The sequence below is a fragment of the Tachyglossus aculeatus genome, chromosome 6, assembly GCF_015852505.1.
Source record: "Tachyglossus aculeatus isolate mTacAcu1 chromosome 6, mTacAcu1.pri, whole genome shotgun sequence".
Lineage (NCBI taxonomy): Eukaryota > Metazoa > Chordata > Mammalia > Monotremata > Tachyglossidae > Tachyglossus > Tachyglossus aculeatus.
In genome coordinates, this window is record NC_052071.1 from 13,278,853 (window position 1) to 13,295,016 (window position 16,164).

Below are 16,164 nucleotides of genomic sequence, written 5' to 3' on the forward strand. Positions count from 1 at the left end.
GGGAAACAGGCGACTTCTGGCTGAGTCAATGAATTCATTTTTAGGAGACCTGACAAAACCAACGACCTCAACCCATCACGCCGCAGAATTCCAACGTGAACACAGAAAATGAACTCATTTTATGCCCAGATGACACTTGACCATATCAATGGTGAATTTTCTCCTTCGCTCAAAGCTTTCCTTCTTGCACTGCGAAGGAGTCTGGGGCTCATCACATCCCAAATCCTCTCAGGATGCTTTCACAACCCCTTGACTGGGTTGTTACTCTTGGGTAACCTTGCATTCATCTCCAGCGAACTCGTTAGATTTAGAGGAACAGTGTGCCCTAGTAAATAGAGCCCGGACCTCGAGTCAAAAGGACAAGCATTCTAATCCTGCCTTCACCACTTGTTTGCTGGGTGACCTTGGGCAAGTCATTTCAGCGCTCTGAGCCTCTCTTTCCTCAATGGCAAAATGAGGATTAAGACTGTGAGCCCCACATGGGACAGGGGCTTTGCCCAACCCACCCCGGGGCTTGGCATATACTGAACATTTACCAAATACTATTGATCACTATTAGTTCAGAAACCAGTGACTGGTTAATGATTTTTGAGGACATGCGCAGTCTGCAAGGGAGCAACATACAAAACAAACTGGTTAATGATTTTTGAGGACATGCACAGTCTGCAAGGGAGCAACATACAAAACAAAGATCGTAATAGTATCTCATAAGGGCTTACTGTGTGCCAGGCACTGTACTGAGAACGGGGGTGGATACGAGCAAATCGGGTTGGACATGATCCTTGCCCCACATGGGGCTCACAGTCTCAATCCCCATTTTACAGATGAAGTAACTGAGGCCCAGAGAAGTGAAATCAATCATATTTACTGAGCGCTTACTGTGTGCAGAGCACCGTACTAAGCGCTTGGGAAGTACAAGTTGGCAACATATAGAGACAGTCCCTACTCAACAGTGGGCTCACGGTCTAAAAGGGGGAGACAGAGAACAGAACCAAACATACTAACAAAATAAAATAAATAGATATGTACAATAAAATAGAGTAATAGTAAAATAGAGTAATAGTAAAATAAATAAATAAATAGGCTCTTTCCACTGAGCCACGCTGCAAGTCACTTCACTTCTCGGTGTCTCAGTGACCTCATCTGGAAATGACTTGCCCAGGGTGACACAGCAGACAAGTGGCAGAGCCAGGATTAGAACCCACGACCCTCCGACTCCCGGGCCTGGGCTCTAGCCACTAGGCCAGGCTCAGAGAGCTGTCACATCACGAACACTAACCCTCGTTCGAATGTCCCGCGGCCGGCCGGGACCCTCGCACTTTGGTCTTGACGTCACGCCGGGAAAGAAGCGACCGGGCGGAGGCTCGTCGGGTCCGTCCAGCCGGACGCTCCCGGCGTCGCCGCTCGGGTCTCCACCCAAATGATGGGACTGCTTTTATGATTTCTTGAAAATTCACGTCCCCCGTGTGCGTCCTAACTAGCGACATCTACGCCGATCTCCACTGCACCCCGACCGCTGAGGGTGCAACAGCTATTCCCTAAGTGTTGGCTTATTTAATTGGCTGGCACATTAAAAGGCTTTTAACGGGAATCCTGGTAAAAAGGCATCAAGGCTCACAGGGGGCACATCTGTAGGTTTATGACAGGCAGCTGGTTTAAACTCCCACAGAATCTCAAGTCAGCTGCGTCTCACGATGAAGAAGTCAAAATAATGGCTTTGGCCAACTGTCACTCGATAACATTCAGGAGAGATTCTGGCCAGTCTTTAGTACTACAGCACTGATTCGTAAAAGCCGCCCCGATGACGTAGTCTCTGATGCATAGCTCCATTTTAAATTCAGCTTATTCGACTAACAATTAGCCGATGATGGTGGTGGAAATGTATTCACCCCTTCTTCAGGTCTTACGGGCGCGGAACGGATCTGGCTTTTCAAACCTATCAATTATCCCGCTGCACAAAATGCACCTTGTGACGACACCGTCAGCTTCTCTTAACTTTCAGGGACTTGGTTTAGGGCAGATGTTACTCGTACACGGGGAAGTATTTAATTAGCATGCTTCTACTGGATTTCTAAGATGATAGCTGCAAAAATAAGAGTCTTCGTTTGTCTTTCCCCCTCCTTCTTCCCTGCTTTCTTTCCTTCGCCCTCCCGTTTGGGGCTTCAGCTACTCTTGACTAAAGGCACCGAGCTAAGTCTCACCAATGAACCGCAAAAAGGTGCATTCTTGGATACCCGCGATTTTCAGGAGCAAATACTGTTCATTTTCATACTGCGATTTTCAGGAGCAAATATCTTGTTCGGATTTCTTAGGGATCCAGGAACCGCACCTAGTTCTCCTGGAAAACGTTTTACCTCGCCTTCCAAAATGACGTCCCCCGACCTCGCAAATCGGGTTTCGCCCATCTGAGATACTCTGTTTCCTCAAATCACCAGCGGTGATGCATAAATTCTCCCTCCATCGCGTACACGGAACCCAGAGGGAGAAAGGGTTTACATAAATAAGAAGAATGCGGTGGTTTCCAAGTTAACAACAGTGACGGAATTTTAATTAGCTGTTGTAGTACTGATGCAATATGTGAGTAATTCTGGACTGTGTTCTCGCTATTGCTATCAATAAACCAAAGAGCGTTTTATCGGGTTTCGCCAGGCATTATGGGAAACCATTTGCTGCCTTCTGCAAGGGCTGTTATTACTTCACATAGCAGAGTTAATTCATTAATGAAATCACTTCTCACACTCTTCCTCCACCCATAAACTTTGGCTAAACTTGTCCCCTCCCGCTCCCTTTCCCATAGACGCTTACGGCGGACTCCGGGCCATGCCATTACCCTAGCGGTGCTCGACCCGACCAGCCGCGTGTAATTAAATTATGGCTCAAATTCCACTTTTGCCACTTTTTAAAATTACAATGGCTCCCAGAGGCCCCGGTTTTCTGATTTACAGTCCCAGCAGTAGGCCGATGCATAATTCTGCAACAGCCTTTTACTGGAAGTCAGCTTTACTGCCAGAATCCTGACTCACAGAGGTACGACAACCCAAGCGATCGAAGTACGGCAGAGTTTTACCACCGAAACGTGGCCCCCGACTACCGAGGACTAAGAAAAAGGGCCTTTTTGGGCTGGGTGTCGCTCAGCAATCTGTAATGTACATTAAACTCTTTGCTACAATTCGAATGAGGAAATCCCCTGGCATCCACTGCCACTGGAACACGTTGAAAGAACTCACTGGGCACAGTACACACAGGCTCCGTGCTTTTCAAAACCAGTGATCATCAATCGTATTTATTGAGCGCTTACTGAGTAGTGATGCTACTTGTCCTTGTCGAACTACCCCCACCTCCCGCCCCCCAAAAAGTATCCCGGGCCAGGATAGTTTTGGGGTTAGAGAGACCAAATTAGTTATGGGGTCACAGAGACCAAGAAGGAGGAGGGACTCGCCTCGCCTCAGGCCCGTCATGTTTCCTCCCTGCCTCTCTGCCCACCCCCCGAGCGCTTAGTACAGTGCCCTGCACGCATTAATTTATTTATTATACTTGTACATATCTATTATTTATCTTGTACACATCTAGTCTATTTATTTTATTTTGTTAGTACGTTTGGTTTTGTTCTCTGTCTCCCCTTTTAGACTGTGAGCCCACTGTTGGGTATGTTTGTACGTATTTATTACTCTTCATTTATTTTACTTGTACACATCTAAGTCTATTTTATTTTGTTAGTACGTTTGGTTTTGTTCTCTGTCTCCCCCTTTTAGACTGTGAGCCCACTGTTGGGTATGTTTGTACGTATTGATTACTCTTCATTTATTTTACTTGTACACATCTAAGTCTATTTTATTTCGTTAGTACGTTTGGTTTTGTTCTCTGTCTCCCCCGTTTAGACTGTGAGCCCACTGTTGGGTATGTTTGTACATATTTAGTACTCTTCATTTATTTTACTTGTACACATCTAAGTCTATTTTATTTTGTTAGTACGTTTGGTTTTGTTCTCTGTCTCCCACTTTTAGACCGCGAGCCCACTGTTGGACAGGGACTGTCTCTATATGTTGCCAATTTGTACTTCCCAAACGCTTAGTACAGTGCTCTGCACACAGTAAGCGCTCAATAAATATGATTGATGATGATGAGGAGGAGGAGGGAAGCCAACTCATCCCAACTTTCAGATCTGTTTTCCACTTGCTATTATCCCCGGGGTCACAGAGACCCAAGAAGAGAGGAGGGAAGATGAATAACACAACTTTCAGCCAACTCATCCCAACTTTCAGATCTGTTTTCCACTTGCTATTATCCCTCAACTCACTCTCAACCAGTGCTATTTACTGAACGCTTTATTTGTGCACAGCCCTATTCGACAAGCCTGTAAAACAGATTTGATCTGCACGACTGGGGAGTTTACAGGCTCCAGTGGGGGGAACGACTCCTGTCATTTCTCTCGAGACCATCTTCTAACCGTGTGACCTGGAGGAAAGAGCCTGAACCTTGGCGGCACCGGACTTGGGTTCTAATCTTGGCTCCAGCACTTATCTGCTGTGGGAATTTAAGTAAGTCACTTAGCTTCTCTGGGCCTCGGTTTCACGATCCATACAACGGGGATTCAAACCCTGTTTTCCCTCCTACTTAGATTCCAACCCCATGAGGGATGGGGACCGTGTCCAACCTGGCTTGTATCTGCCCCAGGACTCAGTACAGTGCTTAGCACACTGTTCTGGCCTAACTCATACCGTGATTATCATTTACCTCCCTCTCGGCTCTCACACCTCTGTCCACTCGCTCATAAAACTGCACAAAAAACTCCACAGCACCTGTATATTTATATATGTTTGTACATATTTATTACTCTATTTTGCTTGTACATATCTATTTTATTTTGTTAGTATGTTTGGTTTTGTTCTCTGTCTCAATCAATCAATCAATCAATCATATTTATTGAGTGCTTACTATGTGCAGAGCACTGTACTAAGAGCTTGGGAAGTACAAATTGGCAACATAATTTGTCTGTTTCCCCCTTTTAGACTGTGAGCCCACTGCTGGGTAGGGACTGTCTCTATATGTTGCCAACTTGTACTTCCCAAGCGCTTAGTACAGTGCTCTGCACACAGTAAGCGCTCAATAAATACGATTGATTGATTGATTGATTGATTAAACTCCCCTGGATTGGAGCATCCCAACCAAATTCGAAAAACCACAGCATCCCCTTACACTAGAGGTCTCTTGAAACCCTGCCAACCTGCCTACACCCCAAGTCAACAAAGCCGAATTTTAACACACATGTGAGTGTTCACTCAGTTGGATGCTGAATTATTGTCATTTATTCAATCGTATTTATTGAGCGCTTACTGTGTGCAGAGCACCATACTAAGCGCTTGGGAAGTACAAGTTGGCAACATATAGAGACGGTCCCTACCCAACAGTGGGCTCACAGTCTAGGAGGGGGAGACAGAGAACAAAACAAAACATATTAACAAAATAAAATAAATAGAATAAATACGTCCAAATAAAATAGAGTAATTACTGTTTGTAAGTGCTTTCAGGTGCTTCTGCCCTTCGGAGTGGAAAATTCCTGGAGGGCAGGGAGTGTCACTAGTTTGTTCTGAACATCCCAAGAATTTAATCTAGTGGGTACTCACTAACTGCTACAGATTTTCTCTCCTACTCCCTACTTAAACATTCTGTGCTTGGCAATTTCACCAGGTTTCCCCTCTATTCTGTGAAAAAAAAAATTACCATAACCAATTTAACCTTTAATTTAACCTTTCATTTAGAAAAGGAGTTGATGCGGCCTGTTGGGCTTTCAGCACTACAACTTTTTTTAAAAATAAACGTTATTTCCCAAAATTAAGAAAGGTGCAGAATTTTAATTTTAATTAATTTAATTATAAGGTATAGCCTTTTAAATACTGTACAGCTTATCACTTCTAATGACATATACAGTGGATGTGAGCCCGCTGTTGGGTAGGGACTGTCTCTATGTGACTTGTACTTCCCAAGCGCTTAGTACAGTGCTCTGCACACAGTAAGCGCTCAATAAATACGATTGATTGATTGACTGATCTCAACTTTTAAAAAAAAAAAACCAACTGATTTATCAACACAATTAAATCCAATGTTTGGGCATTCTGCTTAATTTATCATGCTTTCAAAATAAAAATCCCCCTAACTCCCATTTATTAACAACCATCGTGAATGATAACACTGAACCTATGTGAGAGGTTAGAAAAGGGGTGACTAAAATCAGTTCTAGGTGACTAGACAAATTTTCCAATTGTCTTTCACCGCTGTAGTTAGAAGAGCATGAAATCTGTTTCCACAAAAAAATACAGGTGCAGAATAAGGTAAGCTTTAGGCTAATTTATTGGTACAGATGTTCACTTGTGTGGGGTTCCTGACTTCAAGTCTGGATTCCTAATCTTTTTGCCAGTTTTCAGATCCCACAAAGGACCCAGTCCACAGTTTCTGAGTCTTAAACACAGCGTAAGGAATGCGAGACAGGAACCATTTCCCTGGCTTGTCACACTCCAGCTGCTGATACGAGTCAACCAAGTGCCACTGCTGCCCTGATTTTGGAAGCTATTTCATTCCTCCAGGCATAACTATGATTCGGGAACTCTGTCAAAATAAAAAGGGAGAGGGAGGATGGCTGATGAGCCCACTGTTGGGCAGGGACTGTCTCTATATGTTGCCAATTTGTACTTCCCAAGCGCTTAGTACAGTGCTCTGCACATAGTAAGCGCTCAATAAATACGACTGATTGATTGATCAGAGGAGGGAAAGCATGGAATCTAACGGAAGGTCAGAGGCAAAGAGAGTTATCTACGGGTTCTGTCGTAAAAGGGAGTAACTCATAAAAGTATATTCGGGACATTCCCGAGTGCTTGGTGTGGTGTTCTGCGTGCAGGAAACGCTCAATAAACACCACTGATTGATTGACTGATTGATTGGTACAGGGCCAACACCATCTGGGGTGGAGGGATGAGAATGACTCAGACATCAAAGAGCTACTTGCCAAGAACCAAGCAGGCCTGTCCTTCCCGCGACGTTCCCATCACTGTAGACAGCCACCACCCTCCCCATCTCATAAACGTGGCCTTATCCCGGCCATCTCTCTCATTCAGCCTACCTTCGCGACACCGCTAAAATCCACCCTTTCTCTCGCCCCAAACTGCTATCGCGCCGCTCCAAATACATATCCTATGCCACCTTGAGTCCTACGTCGGCCTCCTGGCTCTCCTCTCTCCAGACACTCCTCCACTCTGCTGCTCGGATCACTTCATCATCAATCGTATCTATTGAGCGCTTACTACGTGCAGAGCACTGTACTAAGCGCATCACTTCTACAAAACCGTTCAGTCCCCGGTTTCCCCGATCCTCGAGACCCTCAGATGGTCACCCACCCACTTCGGCATCCATCAGAAACTCCCTCGGCCCTCTCCTCCCTCAGTTCTCCGATTTCCCACTACAACCCAGCCCCGGCGTTACAGCCGCTGCTGTGGCTACAGGTGTGCCGTGGGCTCTGAAGTCACGAGGAGCCTGAAACTCTTCTCTGATCACTACTGACTTCTGTTTTTATTTCGTGTACTGTACATATTTACTATTTTATTTTGTTAATGATGTGCATTTAGCTTTCATTCTATTTGTTCTGACTTGACACCTGTCCACATGTTTTGTTGTCTGGCCCAGGAAAGTGAAGTGTATATATGTTTGTACATATTTATTACTCTATTTATTTTACTTGTGCATATCTACTCTATTTATTTTACTTCGTTAGTATGTTTGGTTTTGTTCTCTGTCTCCCCCTTTTAGACTGTGAGCCCGTTGTTGGGTAGGGTCTATGTTGCCAACCTGTACTTCCCAAACGCTTAGTACAGTGCTCTGCACACAGTAAGTGCTCAATAAATATGATTGAATGAATGAATATTGTGCCCTTCTCCTGTTTTAACGTTTTATTTCTTCTTTGCTCCCAATGTGTCTCTCGTCACAGATTGAGCGCGTTGAGGGGGGCTCAATTTATTTCTATGAATGTCTGTCTCCCCCCTCTAGACTGTAAGCTCATTGTGGGCAGGGAATGCGTCTATTATATTGTTGTACTGTGCTCTCACAAGAGCTTAGTACAGTGCTTGGCACACAGTAAGCGCTCAAAAAAGTACAATTCACTGTCCGAGGGGCAAGGTGCATACCTAATGCCACCTGTATATTCTTCGAATTTCAGCAGATTGGACTGAGAAGCAGCGTGGCTCAGTGGAAAGAGCCTGGTCATGGGTTCAAATCCCCGCTCCGCCAATTGTCAGCTGTGTGACTTGGGCAGGTCACTTCATCATCATCATCATCATCAATCGTATTTATTGAGCGCTTACTGTGTGCAGAGCACTGTACTAAGCGCTTGGGAAGTACAAGTTGGCAACCTATAGAGACAGTCCCTACCCAACAGCGGGCTCCCAGTCTAAAAGGGGGAGACAGAGAACAAAACCAAACATACTAACAAAATAAAATAGAGTAGATATGCACAAAATAAATAAATAAATAGAGTAATATGTACAAACATATATACATATATATACTTCACTTTTCTGGGCCTCAGTTACCTCATCTGGAAAATGGGAATGAAGACTGTGAGCCCCACGTGGGACAACCTGATCACCTTGTAACATCCCCAGTGCTTAGAACAGTGCTTTGCACATAGTAAGCGCTTAATAAATGCCATTATTATTATTATTATTATTATTATTATTGGACACAGACCCTGCCCCACATGGGGCTCTGAGGGGGAGGAATAACAAGGACTGCACCCCCCATTTTACAGACGAGGAAACAGAGGCCTGGAGAAGCGAATTGGCTTGCCCAAAGTCACAAAGCCAGCAAGTGGAGGAGACAGAATTAGAACCAGGGCCTCCTGACTCTCAGGCGTGTACTCTGTCTGCTGCTATACGGTCTATACACGGCTTCTCGAACATGTATGCGTACATGCTGAGGATGGGTATGAATCGCTACGTCGGTGCTGGAGATGGCTGAGGGGAAAGCGTGTTGGAGGGGAGATTTCAGGAGGCTGGAAAATATGGAGAGGGGGAGATTTTCCAAGCCGGGTGAAACTCTGAGCGTGGGGATGGAGGGTGGAGAGTCGAAGAGCGAGGCACAGCTAGGTTCGCTGAGGGGGAACGATGGGAGCAAGATGGCAAACACCGCAGACACGTAAGGGCGGGGAGAGTCGGAGGACAACCTGAAATCCGATGGCGAAGACTGGACGAGGAAGGCCATAGTTCGGCAGCAGAAAAAAACGTAGGTTGGAGGCCGATGCCGAGTCGAGGGTGGCGCAAAGTCTGTGAGCTTCTGGGATGACGAGGGTTCACGACACGGGTGGAAAAGTTAGGAGGGGTGGGTTTAATAATAATAATAATAATGATAGCATTTATTAAGCGCTTACTATGTGCACTGTTCTAAGCGCTGGGGAGGTTATAAGGTGAACAGGTTGTCCCACGTGGGGCTCACAGTCTTAATCCCCATTTTACAGATGAGGGAACTGTGGCCCAGGGAAGCTAAGTGACTCGCCCAAAGTCACACAGCTGACAAGTGGCAGAGCCGGGACTTGAACCTCTTCCCTCTCTCCATCCCCCACATCTTACCTCCTTCCCTTCCCCACAGCACCTGTATATATGTATACATGTTTGTACATATTTGTTACTCTATTTATTTATTTATTTTACTTGTACCTATCTATTCATTTTATTTTGTTAGTATGTTTGGTTTTGTTCTCCGTCTCCCCCCTTTTAGACTGTGAGCCCACCGTTGGGTAGGGACTGTCTCTATATGTTGCCAACTTGTACTTCCCAAGCGCTTAGTACAGTGCTCTGCACACAGTAAGCGCTCAATAAATACGATTGATTGATTGATTGATCCCCTGACCTATGACTCCTAAAGCCCGGGCTCTTTCCACTGAGCCATGCTGCTTCTCTGCTAGGATGAAAGGTTTAGGTTTAGGATGAAAGATGGTTGCGTGAGCGTTGAAATGGTGTATGCACCTGCTGAGGTGATGGTTTTGGGGGGAGGATAAGACCTAAGGAAGAAAAAAAACAAGCAATGGGGAAGAGCCTAGTGGGAAAGATGGGATTTCGGGAAGGTCTTTGTGGTGGGTTTTACGAAAGGGCGAGGGATTTGCAAGGGCTGGGAAGCAGAAGAGTGAAGAACAAAAAGCAGTATGACTTAGTGGACACAATACGGGCCTGGGAGCAGGAAGGACTTGGGTTCCATCCCGGCTCCACCCCATCTGCTGTGTGACCTTGAGTGAGTCACTTCCCTTCTCTGGGCCTCAATAACCCCATCTGTCAAATGGGGATTAAGTCTGCCAACCCCATGTGGGACAGGGACCCGCGTCCAACGGGATTAACTTGTATCTACCCCAGTGCTTAGAACAGTGCTTGGCTCACAGCAAGCGCTTAACAAGCACCATAATAATTATTATTATTAACAAGGCAAGAGTTAAGAAGGGGAGTTTGGGAAAACACATGTGGGGTAGGAGGAGAAGACAGTGGGAAGGGAGAGCGGACGGAAGAGTTTCTGGTCCTTCCCTTCCCCACAGCACCTGTATATATGTTTGTACATATTTATTACTCTATTTATTTATTTTACTTGTACCTATCTATTCTATTTATTTTATTTTGTTAGTATGTTTGGTTTTGTTCTCTGTCTCCCCCTTCTAGACTGTGAGCCCACTGGTGGGTAGGGACTGTCTCTATATGTTGCCAGCTTGTACTTCCCAAGCGCTTAGTACAGTGCTCTGCACACAGTAAGTGCTCAATAGATACGATTGATTGATTGATTGTCTGATCCAAAGGCAGATGGATAACCATTAGGGGATTTTGTGGAGTGAAGAAACAAATGCAGTACAAAGACAGTCTTAAGCAGATGAAGCTTGGCACGGAAACCAGTACAGAGGGTGTTACAAGCATCAACCGTATCTATTGAGCGCTTACTGTGTATGGAGGACAGGACTAAGCGCTTGGAGAGTATAACAGAGTTCCCTGCCCACAACAAGCTTACAGCCGAGAGTCAAATTAGGATAGGACAAAGATCGAGACTAGGGTGTGGCAGTTTGGATGGCGAGGAACAGGCAAATCCGGGAAGAATCGCGGAGGAAAAACCGACAGGATTTGGCGACGGACAATGCGAGAGCTGGACGAGAGCAAGGAATCAAGGCTACTGCCCACAGTAAGCAGGAAGACGGGGAAATTAGAAGGAGGAGTGGATGTGGGGAGGAAGGGGAAGCTCTTAATTTTAGACATAACAACCTTGAGGTGCCGGCAGAACATCCAAGTGGAGATGCGCTAGGGACGAGAACAGACACGGGACTGAAGACAACATCGACGAATACTTCTCATTGGGACCAAACGCTCCACAAAATAAAATCTGAACACTCTTCGCTAAAGGACCGTGTCCCAAAGCTTCAACCGAAATTTATGGTGGGGAAGGAGAGAGAGGGGAGAAATGAGCAGTCAAGGGTCATGGCTGTGTTTTTTCAATCATTCACTTTATCGTATTTATTATTATTATTTTATTATTATTAGTGATAATAATAATATAACAACAATAATAGTATTTGTTAAGCACCTATTATGTACTAAGAACTGTTCTAAGTGGGGGGGGGGGGGGGTAGATACCTCTAGGAGGCCTTCCCAGACTGAGCCCCCTCCTTCCTCTCCCCCTCGTCCCCCTCTCCATCCCCCCTCCGTCTTACCTCCTTCCCTTCCCCACAGCACCTGTATATATGTATATATGTTTGTACATATTTATTACTCTATATTTATTTGACTTGTACATATCTATTCTATTTATTTTATTTTGTTAATATGTTTGGTTTTGTTCTCTGTCTCCCCTCTCCCCCTTCTAGACTGTGAGCCCACTGTTAGGAAGGGACTGTCTCCGTATGTTGCCACCTTGTACTTCCCAAGCGCTTAGTCCAGTGCTCTGCACACAGTAAGCGCTCAATAAATACGACTGATTGATTGATCAGGTCGTCCCACATGGGGCTCACAATCTTAATCCCCATTTTCCAGATGAGGTAACTGAGGCCCAGAGAAGTGAAGCGACTTGCCCAAGGCCACACAGCAGAAAAGTGCGGAGCCGGGATTTGAACCCACGTTCTCTGACTGCCAAGCCCGTGATCCTGCCACTAGGCCAAGCTGCTTCTCTTTATTGAGCACTTACTGTTTGCAGAACACTGTACTAAGCCCTGGGGAAAGTACAACGCAACAATAAATAAGAGAAGCAGCGTGGCTCAGTGGAAAGAGCACGGGCTTTGGAGTCAGAGGTCACGGGTTCAAACCCCAGCTCTGCCAATTGTCAGCTGTGTGACTTTGGGCAACTCACTTAACTTCTCTGTGCCTCGGTTACCCTATCTGTAAAATGGGGATTAAGACTGTGAGCCTCACGTGGGACAACCTGATCAACTTGTATCTACCCCAGCGCTTAGAACAGTGCTTTGCACATAGTAAGCACTTAACAAATACCAACATTACGATTATTATAAACAGACACGCTCCCTGCCCGGAACGAGCTTCCTCGCTGCCCCGCCGGCGTTCAGCACAGCAGCACCGGTGACTTCCTCGACCCCCCTCTCGTGCCTTGAAACACACTCCGGTGGTAAATCTGCCCTTTCCAACTCCTTCCAGATGCTGCGTGGAACGGTTAGTGACCAGGGAAGATTCGGACTACTGCTACAGGAAGCGGCAGTGGGAGAAGCAGCGCGGAAAGAGCCCGGGCTTGGGAGTCAGAGGTCTTGGGTTCTAATCCCGCCTCCGCCACTTGTCTGCTGTGTGACCTTGGGCAGGCCGCTTCACTTCTCAGGGCCTCAGTTCCTGCATCTGTAAAATGGGGGCTGAGACCGTGAGCCCCACGTGGGACAACCTGATTGCCTCGGATCGACCCCAGCGCTTAGAACAATGCTTGGCACATGGTCACATGCTTCTTTTAGACTGTGAGCCCACTGTTGGGTAGGGACTTTATATGTTGCCAATTTCTACTTTCCAAGCGCTTAGTACAGTGCTCTGCACATAGTAAGCGCTCAATAAATATGATTGATGATGATGGTCAGCCCTTAACAAATACCCTTATTATTACTATTGGACTGTTACTATTATTATTATTACTATCACCCTTTTAGACTGTGAGCCCACTGTTGGGTAGGGACTGTCTCTATATGTTGCCAATTTGTACTTCCCAAGCGCTAAGTACAGTGCTCTGCACATAGTAAGCGCTCAATAAATACGATTGATGATGATGGTCAGCCCTTAACAAATACCCTTATTATTACTATTGGACTGTTACTATTATTATTATTACTATCACCCTTTTAGACTGTGAGCCCACTGTTGGGTAGGGACTGTATATGTTGCCGACTTGTACTTCCCAAGCGCTTAGTACAGTGCTCTGCACACAGTAAGCGCTCAATAGATACGATTGATTGATACTGGAGAAGGCTTTGGCCCGCAATCTCAGTTTCCCCTTCCACAGTCCCCGTCCCCCGGGATGCCGAGCCTTGACTTCCCGCAGCCGCACCAACAGACAGGCAAGAAACGGGAACTGAGTGCACGGAGGGGAACGGTCATTTGGGGGTCCCACGTCCGGGGCTGCCTCGGCTGTGCCGGAAACCTCCCCGGGTACGGGATCGGTCCTGTCCGGGGGCGGGGACGACTCTGGAGCTTCCACTCCCGGGATTTGGCCGGATCTTGGAAAAGCGCCAGCGGGCTACGGATTCCTGGAAGTCACGGGGTCGCTGGTCTTTGGCGGGTCGGTTTGGCCGAAGCCTGCCGAAGAGGGTCTGCTCACCCCTCTCCTCAAAGGAACAGCAGAATCAACCGGTCCCTTGGAGAACGGAAACCTGACGACGGCTTTCTTCCTAATTTGAAAAATGACTTCACGCAGTGACATTCATTACCGCGCACTGTTTCCTCCCCAAAGCCTGCCCCTCCTTCCCGACCAGCTCTACATGGAAACTCCGCTCTGGGAAGAGGGGGTTTGTTTCAAGGACCTGACCGTTCCCCTTGGGGACAGGCCAACCCAAAACCAAACCCTGAATCCGGTGGGGTTGGACAGTCGGCCCTAGCTTTCCAAACCATCGTGGCCTCGTGGACAGAGCAGGGGCTTGGGGATCAAAAGGACTTGGGTTCTAATCCCGGCTCTGCCCCTTGTCTGCTGCAGGACCTCGGGCAAGTCACTTCACTTCTCAGCACCTCATCTATAAACTGGGGATTGAGACTGCGGGCCCCGAGTGGGACGGGGACTGTGTCCAACCTGATTCGCTTCTATCTTACCCCAGTGTTTACAACAGTGCCTGGCACATAGCTAGCGCTTAACAAATACCATACAAAAAAGCAAAAAACGGGTAAGCCAGAAGAGAGCCTGAAATTCACATCTGCAACAGATTCTCCAAGAGCCCGAGTTGTCCCCTGATCTGCGGGGCCTATTACTCCGGAAGGCAGGCAGTCACACAATCATCATCATCATCAATCGTATTTATTGAGCGCTTACTGTGTGCAGAGCACTGTACTAAGTGCTTGGGAAGTACAAATTGGCAACATATAGAGACAGTCCCTACCCAACAGTGGGCTCCCAGTCTAAACACAATACGCAGAGTGCCCTCCCAACTGCATCTCACCACCTCGGGTGTTTGCCTGATGGTTCAATTTTAGGGGTTTCTCCGCAATCCTAAAATTAAATCACACCACCTCATTTGTTCTGAGCTATTGGTTTCTGTATAAAAGCCTGCTAAGCAGAACCCCGCGGAAATGCCTAAAAACCGTCTTCAATGTAAATATTTTTCAGCAACACAGTTGACACCAGGAGAGGAAGTGGCACAAAGAGCAGGGAAGAATTCATTCATTCAATTGTATTTATTGAGCGCTGACCGTGTACAGAACACACTGTATTAAGCGCTTGGAAAGTATAATTTGGCTATGTGAAATCCTTCTTATGACACTGCTTTGGCTGAAGCCTGGGCTAAACGCATAAAGAGGCTCCCTTTAAATGATTTCAAGGGACTGTGGCAAAGGAAAACAGCTGCAGCAATAATACTTCACTTAAGAAGCTCACAGTTCTTAAAAGTCCACCAACACTGAAACTAACCACGGGCCTTTTTACGATAACAATTTCACTCAGTTTGAAGCAGCTAAATTTGGTATATCTTAAATAATTTCACAAGTACTGTACTCAGCAGTCCATGAAGGAAAATTGCTTTTCTTACTGAATACTCTCTCACTTGACGAAAGGATTTCCAGCACACTAAAAACAAAGTAGATTCAAATAGATCATGGCCTTTGGCTAAAATAGTATGATGTGCTAAAACTCACCGTACATTAAACTGATGACATCGATTCATAGAATAAATTGAATATATTAAAACACGTTCAAGATCTATTCATATCTATGTGCGCGAATAAATGTAAATGGACCCTCAAAAGAATCTTAACGTTCTTGATTGTACCAAGTCCATGTTAATCCCAAAGAGAGTGGATACACATATAATGGACAGTGTCAGAAAAACTCTTTCAAGAATCCTTAATGATTTACTGAATTGAAGGTACAGGTAAACCCTGCGAAGGTAAAGAGTCTTAAGGGGTCACCTTGGTAATGGCTGAACCGGAATACTACGATAGAGGGGAAAGACGTTAACAATAGCATTGATGAAGGTGGAAGTAGTAGTGTTTACAGAGGAGAAAAAGGACACCAAAATATTCCAGCTTCCTCCGAAACCAGAAGTGATGAGGTGGGGCCAGTGGAGGTTTTGGGAATACGGCAGTGGCCATCGTATCACTGTCACGCTGCATCCACTAAGAGAACAGAAAATTTGCAAGGGTGGGGAAGCTTCTCCCGATACTTCAACACCTTAACTTACTAAACTGACAACAATCAGGATGGGTGTCGATTATCTATGGCTGAAATAGTGCAAGAGAATGAACAATCACCCCAACGTGCTCACTGGCACGCTGCTGAATGTTCCACATAAACCGATCGTGCTCAACTGGATGAAATCTGCGGTAAGCTCCACGCTAAACTGCACCTGCAACTAAAACCCCAACCCTGCGGCAGCTAAAAACCGAGTCCAGCTGAATGGGTCCCAAGAAGCCGGACGCACCAGGTGCTTCGAACGTCGTGGATAGCTGAAGGTGAATGTAATCCTGCCTT

General features: G+C 46.1%; 1 protein-coding gene across 2 annotated transcripts in view; it reads right to left on the reverse strand.

Annotated features, from left to right (window-relative positions):
* ATRX (ATRX chromatin remodeler) overlaps positions 1 to 16,164 on the reverse strand; it is a 191,483-nt gene that overhangs the window by 62,312 nt on the left and 113,007 nt on the right. The window lies entirely within an intron of this gene.